The sequence below is a fragment of the Epinephelus fuscoguttatus genome, linkage group LG4 (assembly GCF_011397635.1).
Source record: "Epinephelus fuscoguttatus linkage group LG4, E.fuscoguttatus.final_Chr_v1".
In the NCBI taxonomy this organism is placed as follows: Eukaryota; Metazoa; Chordata; class Actinopteri; order Perciformes; family Serranidae; genus Epinephelus; species Epinephelus fuscoguttatus.
In genome coordinates, this window is record NC_064755.1 from 41106841 (window position 1) to 41125439 (window position 18599).

Consider the following 18599-nt stretch of genomic DNA (forward strand, 5'->3'; position numbering starts at 1 on the left):
ATCTCCCATCACCTGCCCGCTACACCTTCCACACTCAGTCAGTGAGGACGTGAGGAGAAGCCCAGGGACACATCCAGCTCCTCTGCACACATTTCACCTCAACGCCGTTACGAAATCAAAAAACAAAAACGCAGTGTAAAATCTGACAAGCAGCCGTGGCTTATTTGTGCAGGATTATCTCTGTTTTTTTTCCTCCTGTGCTCTGGTACAGATCGGGATCATCATCAGCTGATGCTGCTCTCCTCCTGGTCCCTCAAGCAGAGATTTGACTCATCTCCCGTCTCATCCTCTTCCAGCCCTCAGCCCCTCTGAGCCCGGCTGTCAATACTGAGACACTAAATGCTGCTCAGACTGTCAGAGAGAAGCTGCAGCACGCCTTTCACACTTCACACAGTCACACCGTACAGCCTGCAAAAGCACCAACTACCCAGATCTGGAGGATGGAGTGAATGAAAGGGGAACACAGGGGAGGAGAGGAGAAATGAAACAAGACCCAAAGTCTGCAGAAGTTGTTTGCTCGTCCTCACCGGAGACAGAAGCAGATAAAACAGTGAAACTCAAACCCAGAGAGATGCAGAGAGATGCAGAGAGACGAGCTTACCTGCCCACGGCGCAGACACACACACACAGATCTGTGGCTCTGCTGCTCCGCTCCACGACGCTCCACTCACCTACATCACTTCATGACTCACGCAGAGGGAAGAGAAGCGGCTCTCAGGGAAAGTGGAGTAAACAGTCGTCGCAGAAGGCAGGCAGGGCGCTCGCTGGCTCTCACTGCAGCTCTGCTATCTCTCATCCTCTTCCTCCTCCTCTGCCTCGGCTCTCTTTGATCTCTCCCTCTCTATCCAGCGGTGCCCCCCCCTCTCTCCATCTCTGCCACCCCCTCACTCTCCACCACAAGGTGTCACAAACACAGAGTGTGTCTGCACCCGCCGCCTCTTATTGGCTACTCTCTTCCTCTCTCTAACCCCCCACCCTCACCATCCTCACCCTCACCACCACCTCTCTGTTTGGATTGTCTGCCTTAAAGAGCCAACACATCACATCACAGCTGCACAGCTCCGAGAGCGGACACACACACACATATGAACACACTAACACAGGGACAGGCATGTTCATGGACGGACAGTCCACATGTCAAACTCCTCAACTAAACAAAATCAGTGATGCAATTTTAAAGTTTGCTTCAAATCTTCAGTAAAAACAAGAAAAATGATGAAGTGAACAACAACAGTAACGCGGACGTTTCGGTTACAACGTTTCGGTTGTAGTCTAATAAATGTAACTTTTTTTTTTTTTTTGCAAGTGCAAAAACAGTGTTCAAATGATCCATTTTTAAAATCCTGATTAAAATAAGTCTAAAAACATATCTGTTCCCTTCAGACTTTAACGCTCTCACTTTTCATTTTATATTTTTTAGGATTTTAAGTGAGCTTTATGTTTAAAGCCAAACAAACAGGCTCAAGAACAGTTTCTTTCCCTTAACTCCAACAACACACACACACACACACACACACACACACACACACACCACAACAGAGAATTACCACCGTCTGCTTAGCACTAACTTTCAACATTTAAATACAAATTACGATATTTTTAAGAGCAATACAGCCGTTCTTAAAGTGCAAATCCATCCTTCTTAAGTACTTATTTTAGTTTCACATTTATTTAGAACACACCAAAGCACTGAAACTGCTCTCACTAAAATGATCAGCAACTTCAGACCAGACTCAAAATAAGGTCTCAGTTCTCGTCCTCTCAGACTTGAGTGCACCATTTGATACGATTGACCACGACATCATAACCAATCATGTTGAAAAGCTGGTCGATCTTTGTGACTGTGTGTTAAACTGGTTCAAAACATTTAAGGGAGGAAGTTTTACATCAGTCTTGGAGTGTCTGAGAGAGTCTGACAAACATGACCTCTGTTTTGGGGAGCTGTCTTGGTCCTCACTGTACCTGCTGCCGCTTGGTGACATCATCAGAGAACACAAGGTCTGCTTCCATAGTTACGCAGATGACACCCAACTCTACATCTCTGCTGAACCAATTGATGCTGCAGCCATGAACTCCATCACTACCTGTCTTTTGGTGATAAATAAATGGATCAGCAATAATTTCTTAAAGTTAAATGAAGACAAAACTCAATTCCTAATGAAACAAAAAGAGAAATGCTTCTCAATAATCTGAGGAATTTAACTCCCTGGATTAAATCTGTGGTTTCAAGTCTTGGCGATTAAGATCTAACCTTTAAGTCCAACATTAACAAGATGATGACAACATCATGTTTCCACCTCAGAAACAAAAACATAGTCAAGGTATGGCCATTTCTAAAAGATGCAGAGAAATCGATTCATGTCTTCATTTCAAGCTGAGAGATTCAGCAGATTGAAAACTCGGCAGCTCGGCTATGAACCAAGAGGAGCAAGCACATCAGGCCAGTCTGAGCTGCTCTGCACTGACTTCCTGTTACATTTACAATTTATTCTAAGCTCCCCCTCCTTGTATACAAGGCTCTACATGGGCCGGGACCGATCTACATCACTAACTCCCTTGTTAAATATTTTCCTCCAAGAACACTGCGATCATCTGCTGCTGGTTTATTGGAAGAAGATCGAGGATGCAGCCACTGTCAGTGATGCCCCAAAATAAAACAAAATCAAGAGGGAGGTAACAGATTCACTGTTTTATCATGGTCACACAGAAACATGAGCACAGGGATAAAATCACAATCACCTGCATCGAGAGATCAACTGTACCCATCAGAGCATGCGAGCGGAACGGGGAGTGGAAGGATTTTGTGTTGAGCAAGGAGCGGCTATTTTTTTTTAAAAAGGTGGAGCGGAGCCTTATCTCTCGCTCCAATTTCGCTCCGGTCGCTCATGCCCCACCCAGAATGCATCTTTGCACCCGTGCACTCCCGCACTATTTTCTTTCAAATCTATGGAGTTTACTGTGTACTTCAGAAAAGAAACTGCGAAGAGAAGCAGCGGTACCATGTAGGACAGTCCCTAACTGCGGGGAGAGGGCTTCCCTGGAGAATCTACTGAGCTCATGTTTTATTTGTGAATAGAAGATTACAGGTTAGAGTAGTACGACGCAGTTTTTTTGAGCGGAGTGGTGAGCGTGTGGAGCGGGATAAAATTTATGATGGACTGAAGCGGAGCGGAGTGAAGAATGCGCAGAACCAAGCGGAGCAGATGAGCGGCACAAAATAAAGGTCTGGGATCGAGGAGCGGAAATTTTCACCCGCTCCGCTCTGCTCACATGCTCTGGTACCCATGTTAGTGTTTCCCCACCACCGTGTCTGACCATGCTGACGTCATCATTCTTCCTGAAGTTCAGTTTTCCTGATCCACACCAAAACATGCTGCTGTTTTCAGATTTATCCACTCTGAAGGCCATTCTCCAATTTCCATTTTAGTTTTTGAGCATAAATATGTAGCTTAATGTGCTTCGAACAAAAAGCTTGTCAGATCTGATGTCAGCTTTGGGGGGGCTGCTTCGGAAACTTTGTAACCTTGCACATGCTGTTTTTATTGCGCCCTCAATTTTTTTTAATGTGGACGCCATGGCTGTATCAGAAATAAAAAATAAATATATGCTTTAAAAGTAGAGCAGCAGACTGTGCTCACTGAGAGGATCTGAGGGTTGTAAATGTTGAGTGCATGTAGCCTTTAATGATCAGCTCAAACTGGGTCTGTGTGGAAAGAGGGCCAGGAGTCAAGTTGCCAATTTGCAATTATAATTAGCCTTCCAGCCCCTTAAAATGTAGATTACATATATTCTCCATGCCGCCATGTCCTCATGTGATATTCGTTCTAATTCGACGTGCTCGAGTTGGAGGCGTGAAGTGCTCTCCATATTGTCGTGTTTGCGTATCTGAAAACGTGCCGCAGCTGTTTGAACATGTAAGTGGTTCTAAATCATTCAGATCACACCTTGTAACGCCGCACGTCGACACAGAGTCCCTGCTGTTACAGTGCTCCTGTAAGTGTTCGCCTAATTCAAGAGCAGCCGCTTTGATATAAGCAGGAAATGAAAGAGGAACATCTGTCCTGCTCTTATTGGGAGCTGAGTATCTGTTGTAATCAGGACTCGTCTCTTTGTCCCTCCTGTTAGTTTTTATGTGACGCTCTGTCTGCTGCGACGTTTATTGGCCTCGAGAAGACACAATTAAAGTTGGTTGAGATTTGGTTCACAGATTTTACTACTGGAGATCCAGAGTTTGATCTGGAGTTTGTAGCACGACATGGTCTTTATATTTTAGTCATGAGGTGTGTTTATGCAGAGCGAGGAAGGTTCAGCGTGCAGGAGACATGAACTATTAATATCTGAAAATAAAACATGGAGGACAGAGATCAAACACACACAGTTATTCTCAGAGGAAGCTGGTTGTTTGTAGATGTTGTAATAAAACTATTATTGAACAATATTTTTTGGACTTCCAGCAGCTGTCTGATATTTAAAGATTAATATTTTTTCATTGTCTTAAAGCACAGTTAATATAACTGATGAATCAGTTCTGTGGGAAATGAACAAAGATGGTTGTGGTGTTTCAGATTTTAAAGGTCTGGTTAGAATTCCTTCAGTGTTGATTGTTGAGGAGCTGAATTATCCACAGAGGTCTCTTCCTCTCAGAAACACAAAAATCAGAGGTCTCATTTATAAAGAAAAATGCATAGGATCCACACTAAAAATGTTTGTACAGACAAAACCTAAAAATGGTGTGCGCCAAAGAATATTTGGCAATTTCCACAATCAAGCTTTCACCTCAACATCTGTGTCGCCAATTTCCGTCTCTAAAATGCTGGTAAGCATGGGTCAAGGTATTCTCTATAGATCACAACCTTTGCGTGTGAAGTGGCGTCCGCCTCTTTCAGACCTCGATCTCCTGAAAATTAGGAAACTTGAAAATTGAATCCAATTTAATTTTCTAAATCTGTATTTTTCATTTGTCAGATCGATGTATAATTTAGATTTCACAGTTATTTTTCTATTTGTGGAATGTTAGATAGAAGACCAGAAAATTCAATAATGGAGAATCTGAGAGTTTTTAAATTTGGATTTGTTTGTCGGGCTGCATGAGAAGATGGACTCTATGTGCTAGGCTCCTGTCCTCTGTCTGATTAACCGGCCAGCGTATCTCTCCTGCCTTCAACATGGTTTCTAAAGTTAGATTTAAACTTTTAAATCTGTTTTATCGAATAAGATCAAAAGTTTTCATCTTACATCAGACTTTTTTTTTTCAGCAGTAAAATGTATGTAGTGGACTGAAAAAACAACAGATTGTATTATTCTGGTGGGCGACCTAAAGTTTAATTTGTGTTTGTATTAATAGTAATTGATACAATAAAAATACTGATACCTGGCGCTGTGTGACGATTTAATATAACCACACAAAAATATTGCAATACTATGTTGTATCCATTTTTCCCCACCCCCAGAGGTCACCAAACATTTAGAGATTTTACCACTCACGACTCATAAAATCCTTTTTCTCATGTCCTATTATTTTTAAGGCTTTTGAAATGTTGTTTTAAGACATTAAACGACAATTAAGGCAATATTTTTAGATTAATAATTTTAATACCTTTTAAGACTTTTTAAGAAACAGCAGGAACCCTGATTAAACGATTACAGTCCATCATGGCTGTGCACAGATCAAACTGCTGTAGGTGAGTCTCATCAGTTTGTGGTGCAGGGAGTTAACTCAGGTTGACTCAATGAAAAACTGTGATTCCTGCACACACTTCGATACAATACGATATACTTTATTGTCCCTGTAGGGATATTTGGACTCAGGAGCTGCACAAGTATCTCTGCTTCACAGTAACAGTCCTGAAGAAATGAAAAACATGCACCATAAAAACATAACATACTACACATGACAGTGTTCCTCATCAGCCAGTCATGTGTTGCACAATACACCAGCACACAACAGAGCACCAGAAGCAAAACACAAAACACCACCCCTAAAGCATCAAGCGACATTATTCAAAACCTTTAAGACCGTTCTCAAGACTGTTCTTAAGGATGTTTTTTGAGACTGAAACATCGAAACATCGACCCCTTTTAAAAATCAATGCAGAAGTGTGTGCAGGTATCTTGATGGGTTTTTCTTCTAAATCCTCATATTCATCAGAGACACAGACTCATGATGACGACTCTGTGTTTATATTCATACACAGCAGATAACTCAAGAGCCAAATCGTGTGATTTTTGCCCAAAAGGAATACGGAATAGATATATATTTACACGTCCCAATCCATCACATCCTCACTGTGACCTCCCCACATGTCCACGTTTGGTCCTGGACTTTCCACGTCCACATATGACGTCCAAGGTACCCTGGGTGTGTTGGTTGTTGACGTTCTGGGACGCCGTGTCAACTTCAGCCTGTTACATGCATTGTCTGTTTTCAAAATACACTTCTGTCTTCACAGGAAATGTACAGTTTGCATAAAGTCTCTTTCAAAATAAAAGCACTGCGTCTGTACAACACTGCGAACTGATGTTTTTTTTCCTTCAACAACGTCTTAATTTTCGTCCTTGTCCCGCCACCCTTCCCCCTGACGCAGCAACCAGCAGTGTATCATGCTACAGTGAAAGGACGCCTTTTTTCGTTGGTTTCTGACGCCACAAGTCAGTGCCCAAGTGCCGGATTTCAATGACTTCAGAGTGAGACCGGGCTCCCCCATCGAGAGTCAGTGTTTGGTTTGTCCATTCTGGGCTACTGTAGAAACATGGTGGTGCAACATGGTGATCTCCGTAGACGAGGACCTGCTCCCTATGTAGATATAAACAGCTCATTCTGAGGTAACGGGAACACAACCATCCTGATTTTCAGCTTATTAAAGAAAACACACTGATTAGATTAGATTCACATTAAATCCTACAGACTGGAGCTTTAACTGTCGTGTTTATTTAATGTTTTTCCACCAACATGTGTTTTCAGACTTCTCTCCGACCTCGTCAGCAGCCACTTGTTCCTGTTAACTCCCATTACTCAAAGATGTTTCTAGAGACACTAAAAATTACCTTGACATAGATTTTTCATGACTCACATTTAGTTTCATTGTTTTCTTGCTGCTGGCTCAAACCTATTTGTAAACTGTCCTTGGTGATGCATTCAAGGACACGCTGCCAGCTCACATTTGAGTCACCTGCAGCCGCACACTGCATTCATCAGACTGTTGGAAACCTTGAAGAGAAATAATACCAAATCATTAATGCTGTGAAAAGCAGAGCGTAAATTTAGTCGTTTCTTATATTAAAAATATGAACTCAGATCTGAGACATCAGAAACATCCAGCTCTGCAGCCACCACACATTTACTGAGCAGCTCTAAATCTGATCCGATGTTCAGTGAGACAGTTTATGTGTGTAAAGCACATTTAGGTCACTGCCGGTTGATCATCATGCTGCCGTGAAACGAGCTGAAACCTGACAGTGATAAAATCAGTGAGCACAGGTACAGTATGGAGAGATGTCAGCAGGAATGTACAGTGAATTTAATTTGTCGTTAATGTTTAAAAACACTTTATGGTCCTTTAACAGCTGATTAAACTCTGGTTTCTACCCGTGATCTGATGTCAGTCATAAACTTTAAAGTGACGCAGCTGTTTATGATGTTTTTGTTTTTATTACGTCTTAAATAAAAGATGGACGTCACACAGGATCATACACAAACCTTAAAGCTCTGCTGTGGCTTTGACATAAAAATATTAAAGTGTGATAACTTGAATGACTCCGACTGAAACTTTAGTATTTTGCACCTGACTCCAGGTGGTCGTCTTTGGGTTTGTATGGATGTATTTAGAAGTTCTTTATGAACAATGTGGTTATTATAACCTTAAAACTGTGTCCTACGACTTTGTGCTGTGATTTTACCATTTTACTGACTTTCAAATCATTTCTACTAACAATTTACTAAGATTAATATTACTGACCGTAGCCTGTGTGTGTTTAATCACAGGTGCCGGTTGGGTGTGACTTAGACATAATAGGCCCGTTTCCACTGAAGAAGTTCCTGGTACTATTTTGGGGGCAGGAACTACTACAGGAACGTCCCCTCGCTCAGCCCTCTCAACCACCGTGTCTCTACCGCGGAGTAGGAGGAAGGTTCCTGTAAAGTTACCGGGTTCTGGATGTGATGTAATCGTTGCGCGACCATTTTGACCGGGGCGACGTAGCGGCGTACGGACGCTGTTAGATGTTAGCCGTTAGCGGTGTCTGTAATAACTCTGGTCACGGTCCATGACAAAAAATATTTTTTCCAGCGGATGTCTTAGTTACAACATGATTGAGCTAACTGGAGTAGTTTCATGTCGTATCCGACAATGGGAGGCTTTTAACAGATGACGTCCTGATGTTAGCTTTGCTGCTGCTGTTAGCTGTCCCTGTCAGCTGATGCTTTCTAGACATTGTGATTTCCCAAAACTGAATAAATACCACACATAGCAAGACAAAACTGCTTTGCTAGCTCAATCATGTTGTAAGTAAGATATCGGAAAAAATATGTTTTTCATGGACCGGTTATTGAGTTTGTTTACATGGCGATGGAAGCTATGAACCTCGTCTGCTGAGTTTTAAAAATGCTGGCTATTTTGTTGCTTTCTGTTGACGTCACATCCCGCCTTGAGAATATCCAATCAGCACCAAGTAAACCCCAAGCCCCGGCCAGGAGTTTTTCGGGGCCGTTCTGAGTACCTACTCCGAGGCAGGGAATTGTTTAGCCCCTGTAAAAGTTCTGGAACTCTGTCCTTCGGGGGTGGTTCCTGCGGTGGAGACACGCACCATCGGCCCCGGGCCCATAAATTTACCCCGAAGTTCCTGCGGTGGAAACGGGCCTATTGACTGGTAACGGGTCGGTTCTGAGCACGTCAAGAGCTCAGGGCTGTACAACCGTATGAGAAGGCCATGTTTGTTGTTTTGTGGTGAAGACTGCAATAAAGCCGTTGTTATGAACAGCACCTGAACGCCTCGCCCCTTCTTCCTCCTGCAGAATGGTCCTGACCGCTAGAAGCTAGTTACCAGCTAATAATGAGCGAATAAGCTAGACTTAATGTCAGCTACGGTTCGGAGCCGGCAAGCTGTCAGCAAGAGAGGTAACACTGTGCAGGACTCTGGCCTGGCTGACACAGTCAGCATCGATGTACGCATGTGTCTATGATGCAGAGAAGCTGAGATACAGAAGACCCTGAAACGCTGACCAATCAGAGCAGACTGGGCTTTTTGAGAGGGCGGGGCTTAAAGAGACAAAAAATGCAGCGTCTCAGACAAAAGGTAAACACATGTGACAGGACGAGGAAAATAAAGTGTTTCCTGAACATTAAATCTTGTAAACATGTTCTAGTAGAAACATTAAATATAAGTATGAACCTGAAAAAGAGCCAAGGTACGTTTAGCTGTTTGTCTTCTGATGCTTCAATGGTGGCTGTTATCATATCATTACATCAGTGTTTTGCAGCTTCCTGTGCCTCTGCATGTTCACTATCATGAGCAGAATCAAAGTGTTCCTGTAGATCTCATCTGAGCGTCTTACTGTCGTATGTTTGTGTTTCTTTACTGTCAGTTCATTGGTAGAAAACATGCGGCACATTCATGTTGATTAATTTGCGTTTTGCAGCTTTGCACTGCAGCATGTTGGATTTTCGGGTGAATAAAGGAGTAAATAATTATTTAGGCAGCACTGCGTGGTACCAAGAACGAACATGTCTGCAGTGAGCGTTAACACAGTGATTATATTAGCAGCCTGAAGCCACTGTCAATGTTGAGTCCAGTCAAACAGAAAACAGGCTCACAGCAGACGCGTCGACGCCTCAATATTCTCCACACGCCTGATTAAAGACATTATTTACTGTATTGTGTCTTGGGAACTTAGCTGTTGATTCTAATTGCAACAATCTTCTCTTGGGAACGACCTCATTAAGGGCAAAAGTTCCCCGTCAGCTTCTCCGAGCAGCAAATAACCTGGAACCATTAGCAGCCGTGATGATGAGTGACAGTCAGCTGACGACTGATACAACAAGGGAATGCAATTATACATGAGGGAGGCCGCTGTGTACTTTAGATATTCATGTGTGCTTTGGAGACAAGCTAAGCTAATTCATGAATAGATGAATAAATCAATTAAAAATTGATGAGGCGATGCAAAGTCCTGCTCAAAGACATCCACGGGTGACTGGTCTCTTGGCGTTGCGCTGCGTGACCTTCTTCTCTCTGAAATATGAATATGGATTTCCTGCCTGAGAAATCAGCGCTGAATGTGTCAGAACAAGTCTTAATTAACTGTTTTAAAAGTTCAAGTTGCTCTGAGAGCATCTCGAGGTCGACGGATGACACTTCAGACCATTGCAGATACAAGAGACGGAGAGGAGGGGGAGGAGGGAGACAGAGATCGAATTTCCTTCAGCACTTTGACACAGTCTCATCTTATCACGCTGATAACCGATGCAAATGACTGTTTCCTCCATCTGGAACGCATTAAAAAGAAGATCTGATCGTATTTAGCTGCCAAACAAAGTTACAACTATGACTCTAACTGTGTGGACGGGAGTGAGTAACAGCCTCAGTTACAAACAACAAGAGACAAAGTTCAGTCTGATGTTTTTGTCTGATTCATGTCGTCCATGAGTTTTGAAAAGTTTTTTTTCTAAAACACTTTGTTCACAGTTTCTGTTCTTCACATATAAAAAAAAACAGCCAGCGACGGAGAGTAACTGAGAGCATTTATTCAAGTTGGAGTTTTGCTTTACTCAAGTATTTCTATTTTATGCTACTCTTACTTTTTACTCCACTACATTTATCTGACAGTTGAGTTACTTTTCAGGTGAAGATACAATAAAGTCGTTGAATACCGGCACTTGGTCAGTGATTTCTCGCGATCGACACTGATGATAAAAGCTATCCTTTCACGTTGGCATGATACACAGCTGGTTGCTGATATTGTTTAACAGCGCCCAGCAGCATCAGGGGAGACACAGTGCGACAACAACGAAAGTTAAAGGATAACTTCGGTATTTTTCAACCTGGGCCCTATTTCCCCATGTGTATGTGTGCGTATGATTCATAGGTACAACTCATTCTAAAATTGGTTCAGTATTGAGGGAGCCGGCAGCCGCGAGGTAGATATGGGGGCAAATGCGTCCCGTATAAGTTTGCACATTAAAAGTGCTCTTTTTCGCCACTGACCGTTTCAGATCGCCAGTGCTATCTCTGTAGATAGCATACTAAGCGTTTCCCTGACCCTTCACCTCCTCACGGCTGTGACGTCATCTCCCGAGAGCTTTGCTTTGCCCCCGTTACCGTTTTAGCTCGTTTTGCGGCTGCCGGCTGCATCCGCCTCTCTCAATACTGAACCAATTTTAGAACGAGTTGTGCCAATGAATCATACGCACACATACACATGGGGAAATAGGGCCCAGATTGAAAAATACTGAAGTTATCCTTTAAGGCAGCAGAAGTCTGAGTAGGGTGGGAGGGGTGCTGCATGGGTCCAACAACCACCGACTGTCAAGCAGGAGGACGATGTTCACTTCCTGTGTGATTGTAAAGGCAAATGTACATTTTGCAATTCCTGTCCCCCTCTGCACCACAAAATATATTATTTAACTTTATCCATCCATCTTCATCCTCTAATCTGGGGCCAGGTCTCGGGGGCAACAGACTGTGAAAAGCACCCCAGATGTCCCTCTAACCAGCAACACTCTCCAGCTCCTCCTGGGGGACCCCGAGGTGTTCCCAGACCAGATGAGATCTATAATCCCTCCAGTGTGTTCTGGGTTTGCCCCGGGGCCTCCTACCAGATGTTGAACCACCTCAACATGAAGGAGCAGCGGCTCTACTCTGAGCTCCCTCCAGATGTCTGACTCCTCCCCCTATCTCTAAGGCTGAGCCCAGACACCCTACAGAGGAAACTCATTTCAGACGCATGTATCTGTGATCTCATTCTTTCAGTCTCTACCCAGAGCTCATGACCATAGGTGAGAGTTGGGACGTAGATGGACCAGGGAATGGAAGCTTCCCCTTACGGCTCAGCTACCTCTTCAGCACGATGGTCTGGTGTAGCATCACACCAAAACACCAATCCACGTACCCTCACTCGTGAACAAGACCCCGAGATACTTGAACCGCTTCACTTGAGGCGGTAACAGTCCTCCGAGAATCGCCACCTTAATGTGGTGGAGGGGTTTGTGTGTCCCTGTGATCCTGGCAGTTGTGTTGTCCGAAGCCAACAGCGCCTGGTCGGGTCTACCAAGGTGAAGAGGTCCCAGGGGAGGGGCCAGACTAAGAGCAGTTCAAGAGGACCAAGATAAAACAGCACATTCGGACTTCGAGTACTGGTATGGGGACACCGGGGCTACACTCTGGAGCCAGACCAGGAAGGTGGGGGGGGGCTTGACTTGGGCCATGGGGCCTGGTCGGGCTCAGCCCAAATAATTAACATGGAATCGCTGCCCTGCAGGTCCCCCACCCACAGGGACAGGAGTCAGGCTCAGACGCATTGTGTGCTGGGCGGCAGGCAGGAGCGGGGACCTGGGCGTGCTGATCCCTGGCGTCACACTGGCTCTGGGGACGCTTAACTTAAAAAAATAACTGTACTTTAAACTGCAAGTCTGCAGTGAGCCGCCTGCTACGGTAAATTTACACATTATTGCACCAGTGTGTAAAATAAATGAATATATCAGTTACATGTGTTTGCAGAACGAGGAGTTTCTCTGTTAATATTTGAAGTACATTTAGCAGATACTCGGTCTGAACGCAGGACTTTAGTTGTGATGAAGAATTTGTACTTTTTGGTGTTGGTTAAGTAAAGGATCTGAATTCTTCTCCCTCCTCTGGAAATAACATTAATTCCTGATGCAATGAATGATTAATTCGAGACCTTGAGGTATGCAATGAGAGCGATGATTGTGCGAGGTGAAAAAAAAAGAAAAGTCAATACTTTCCGTCATCTCCTCCATACATCATGAGATTTCCAATCACAGAGGGAACGTGGTGGATCATAGCAGCAGTTGAGATTTTGCCTTCATCTCCGGCGGCCGGCAGCACTTTACATCAGCACCGTGGCCCGACCCGAGCCCAATCCATTAGCCTGTCAGAAACTTTGAATTGGAATTGATTCCCTTTTGCCGTAATTATTCATCTGTCTCGATTATTTATTGTTGTGGCGATGAAGTCTGCGCTTTAGTGTTTGGTTTGATTTTTGGGTGCAAAATTAGAATTCAGACAAAGGTGTGACTGACCCCGAAACAACGGCTCTGTCTGGAGCAACAGCTGGAGGAAGAGTCAGCCAGTTAAAACACATTTACATCAGGGATTTAGTCTGTATTGTTTGCATGTCCTCAGATTGATCCACAGTGAGTTGGGCGTTATTACACTTAGAGTCATTTGTCGTTGTTGCGGCTGCTCCAGCAAACAAAGAGAGCTCCAATAAAATGACAAGGATGTGACAACTGAGTTTTAAAAGTCGACATGTTTTTGAGGCATTATTTCCTGGAGGAGACTTCTGCTTCTTTTTGTGTAGGTGACAGGTGATTGACAGGGAATATAATGCAGCGCTGATTATGAAAACACTCACCAAAGTCCAACTCAACCAAAACAGCAGTTATGTGTTTGTTAGGATGAATGATGTCACCTGGGAGCGATGTGAGTGGCAGCAAACGCAGAGCAATGAGCTTTAATATCTCATGTTAACGCTGTGAAACTGTGGAGTGATCTGACAGAGGAGAACAAAAGCAAACAAGGACACAGTGTCAGGGAGGTGAAGCAGTTCAACAGCACCGCAGAGGAGGAGGAGGAGGAGGAGGAGGAGTGAATGATCCTGCATGAATGATGTCTGCAGACAATGCCGCAGCAGGTACCCTAACCTATCTGCCTCCCAACAAACTCACTGAGAGTCTCTGACGGACTGAATGCATGAACGGACGGATGGATAAATAATTAACTGGGAGAAACATGCTCTAAAGATTACAAATAACTGTTTTAAAGGCTTGGCTCCAGTGAAAATTAAATTTTAACCTTGTTAACATCTTCATTTGTTGTTTTTATGCCCAGTTCAGACCAAAGATTCCTGATGAGACGAAACTGTTTCAGAACGTTGCAGAGAAAAGTATCAGCGGTGTGAACTGGCCTGAGCTGGACTCAAGCCGGTGATGGTGTCACCTGACACTCAGCTGGTCAAATGGCCGGCGGCAGGTTTTAAAGCACGTCACCTGTTTCAGCAGTCAATCAGCTTGTATTGAAGTGCGCTGGTAAAGTCAAAATGACCACAGACAGCAGTTGTCTGTATTCATCATTCAAAAAGGGAAACAGGAAGAGCGTCTTGATGCTAGTTAGCCAGTTAGCACATTAAAACCACAATCAGAGCATATATAGCAGTGAACAATAACACAAACCATCAGGAAACGTTTCTGTTAAAGAGATGGACTCACAACTCAATCTTTAGATGCTTTGCTTAACTAAAGACTGATGACTTTCTCCCTGATTTTGTGTTTAGATGGGCCGATACAATTTCAGAGTTTAAAAAAACTCCCTACGTTGCAGAACCAATAGTAAATCTGCAGGGCGGTCCTTCGGTGGCTCGCTGAACTCTTATGCTTGTAAACGTAGTCCCACTAGAAACACGTGTACTAGTACAAAATGGCTCAGCCGTGCTCGCAGAAAATGCCGTCAAAGTTCAGTGGATGTTTGTCGCGTTTGCGGCGACACATTCTCGCCAACTAAAAGAAACAAACATAATCTTTTACAAGGCCATGACTCGTCCGTCCGGCCGGACTATAACCTTAGAGGGAATCGCGTTGTTGTTTACAAATACTTCGGGTAGAAAACCAGCAGAGCTTTTAGCTATGTATATATATATATATATATATGTCACATTTTTCACTGTATCACCGTTTAGACTAATCCGATGTTTGTAAAGTCTATAAACACAATGTTTGAACAAACATTACTATTTCTGCGTGCACGTTTAGCTGGGCTAACCGTTAGCTGTTAGCCCTGTTAGCCCTGTTAGCCGTTAGCGGTGTCTGTAATAGGTAATAACTCATTAAACGGTCCATGAAAAAAAAAATTTTTCCAGCAGATATCTTAGTTACAACATGATTGAGCTAGCAAAGCAGTTTTGTGTTGCTATGTGTGGTATTTAAATCACGATGTCTAGAAAGCATCAGCTGACAAGGACAGCTAACAGCAGCAGCAAAGCTAACATCAGGACGTCATCTGTTAAAAGCTTCCCGTTGTCAGATACGACATCAAACTACTCCAGTTAGCTCAATCATGTTGTGACTCAGACATCCGCTGGAAAAAAATATTTTCTTCACGGATGAGCACACGTCTGATAAAACAGAGTTAAATCTCTCGGCATCCATTTTCAAGCTCTCTGTGTGTTTGTTTCCTTGCGGACGAGAAAAGGGGGAGCGCACATTTCCGAGAAGGCGTGTCCTTTTCAAAAATGCAAGAGGCGTTGCTTTGTTGCCGGCCGTTTTCGCTGGTGTGTTAAACACACTTTAGAAAGGAGTGTCCCCAGACTATCAGAAGGCGGAGATCTCTGATTGTCTGGTGGCGAGACTACTAAAGAGAAAAATAATCTGACCTTATGGAACAAGTTGGTTTTAGTCTCACTCCCTCTGGACTTCCTCTTCCTTTACTCACTGACGCTTCTCTGCTCCTCACCTGAGCTCAGCTCACAGTCAGAGGGAGGTCATTCAGCGACGAGCTCCACCATTACCATCAGCGATTCAACCAGCTGAATTGGTTGAAAAAAAAAAGACAACAAGGGCTGACGAGAGCCAACTGTGTGGGACACACTACAGAGACCATGGTAACAGACGCTCATCGACGGCCCAACATTGACCATCAGCTTGGTGCGTCTGGGCCTCAAGGTTTCACTTGTCTGAGGTTGGTACCCTCAGTTATTTATGAAGTTACAGTATTTATTCCATCCTACGAAAAGAAACAAACAATTTCAGACCTTTGTAAACAAAATTTAAAACTCTGTCAAAGAAATTTAAAACTTTTTAAGGCCCTCTGTTGAAAATATTAAATTCAATGCTTTTTAAAAAATACTCTTAAAACCCTGCAGAGCTGTCAGTTAGGAACAAGCTTCATCTAATAAAACAAGGTATTATCAGCTGTTTGATAACGTAGTCAAGCTGAAGGCTCAGATTATTGATCAGGTTTCCTGTGCAGAAGGATAAGCAGAGTTAAAGGAGCACCTGAGGGTGGGTGAAGATGGAGGCATACTGCATATTCAGAGACGGGTGCATAAATGAGGCAAAGGCGAAGAGTTTTAAGGCATGACTTCAGGGATTTTTCTTCATGGTAAAAACTTCCAAATATGTAATTCTGATGAACAGAGAAGAGTTTTTGGAGGTTTAATCAATGCATGGTGAGGAAGTTTAGGTGGCCAAAGTGATTATTTCAGACAGTTAATTCACTCTCAGATGTATAATGTGATGTTTCTGCTGAGGATCTGACTGAATGTGAAAATCTGACACCAGTTTCAAGGCTGTTAAATTAACAAATTTAATAAATTTTCCTCATACTATCTGTGCTGTAACGTGTATTTATCCTCTACCTAAAACCATTGGGTACAGCTGCAGCACAGGAGGCTGCAGTTGTAGGACCCCAGTTGTTTTGCCACAGTGCCACCTACTGAATTGGACGACCAAGGACCACAATTTTAAGATTTCAGATGAAGGACAACAAACACGTGTGAGCACTGAAAGTGAATAAAGTTTTATTTGTTTAACATTAAAAACAAGTCTGTTGTCTGGAACTGGACCAGAGAGTTAACGTCAGCTTGCTGAAGTGTGCGATAAGTTTACGTAACGTTAAGTGTGACAAGCCAATGATAGTTTGCTGCCTGTTAGCCTGTTTGTTTAGCTACATCTGGAGCTACATGGACGCCACACGGACGTTTTGAGCAGACTCCCTTATTTAGCCTGTTCTGTTAATTTCACAATCAACACAGGAGGGGTTAATGATACAGGTGGTTGAGGTCACTTTGAATTAACCCCATACTGACAGTGAATCTCCAACGCTGAAAGAGGACGTTTTCACAAGACGTAATGTACCAAATAATATTAACAAGTCACATTTGACTATTGTCCTACTCTCAACTTAGCAGCTGTCTCTTTAAAACCTCAACCTGAAAAGGTCTGCTCTGATTGGTCAGCATTTCCAGTCGGTCTCCTGCATCACGATGTCTGAAGCTTCACTTTTCACTGTGAAAAATCACCAATAGAAGCTTCTAAACACAACAGGACGTGTTCCAGCAGGAATCTGATCCACAATCAACATCAACAACCCAGATTACATGTTTCCCTGATGTTAGCATGTAGCTACATGTAGCAGTGTACTTACAGCTGGGGAATGAGTGTAACGGAGAAAAGCAGCACTTTCTATGGTGAAAAATCACCAGTAAAAGCTTCTACACACAACTGCACTTGTTCCAGCAGGAATCTGATGTGAAATCAGGGAGAAATTAACATCAGACACCAAAATTATGTTTCCCTGATTTTAGCACGTAGCTACATGTAGCAATATATGTGCAACCGGGGAATCAATGAATCACAGAATATCAACACTTGTACCAGTAAAAATCACCAATAAAGTTTCTAAACACAATCTCACATGTTCCAGCAAGAATCTGATTCAAAATCTGGAAGAAATTTATGACAGCAGCGACTAGGATTATATGTTTCCCTGATGTTAGCATGTAGCTACACGTAGCAGTGTACTTACAGCTGGGGAATGACTGGCCGAGATTAGTGGAGCTTTTTCCCGTGAAAAATCACCAACAGAAGCTTCCAAACACAATCTAACATGTCTCATAGGGAATCTGATCCAAAATCTGTGACAAATTAACAACACCAGACACCACCATCATGTTTCCCTGACATTAGCATGTAGCTACATATGAGATAGCAGTGTACTTGCAGCCGGGGAATGACTGTGGCCGGGGAGGGAGTTTGTCCTGATCAGCTGTGAGGGTCCAAAGGACAGAGGGATGTCGTCTGCTGTAAAGCCTCTGAGGCAACTTGTGATATTGGGCTTTATAAATAAAACTGAATTAGATTGAAGTTTAATTTGATGATCCTTCACTGTAACACTATAAATATATAACACACAAATGATGGAAAACAGAACAGGTCTTCTTTGATAACATTTCACAGATCTCTCAAGACTCAACTCTCATTAATGGACTTTGATTTCAGAGGGTTTTTCTGAAGGATGTTCTGAACGTCTCAGACTTTCTTACCAGCTGATGTTTCTCTGTGTACTGTATGTGTTCTTGGAGCTCCTTTTAAAGACATATATATAGCAGCAGATGATCTCACACTGACTCTGAGTCCCGTACAGTAACATCCAGCTCCAGATTGTTTCAGTGTTATTTTTATCACAGGTAATGGATAACTGTTCTCCCCTCTCTATACTGCCAATTGCTGTATTTTCTAACTGCCTGCACCATAATTACATGCTTGAGAGGCGTGAAGGGTAGCCATTAATGTCAGCCTCGTCAGAGTAAAAGGTGAATGCAGAGTTATAACTCCAGCTAAAAGGAAACTCTGTCGTCCAATCAGCTTTCC

The 18599-nt window shown here is 43.2% G+C and overlaps 1 protein-coding gene across 2 annotated transcripts in view; it reads right to left on the reverse strand.

Annotated features, from left to right (window-relative positions):
- Positions 1 to 870, reverse strand: part of LOC125887690 (alpha-1,3-mannosyl-glycoprotein 4-beta-N-acetylglucosaminyltransferase C-like) — a 119418-nt gene extending 118548 nt beyond the window's left edge. The window contains exon 1 of one of the 2 annotated variants that reach the window (XM_049574691.1): positions 672 to 870. The gene's annotated coding sequence lies outside the window, so the exon portion shown is untranslated. Of the gene's footprint in view, positions 1 to 601 lie in introns of both variants that reach the window. The other variant, XM_049574688.1, reaches the window with a different exon arrangement.
- Positions 871 to 18599: the final 17729 nt, after the last annotated feature.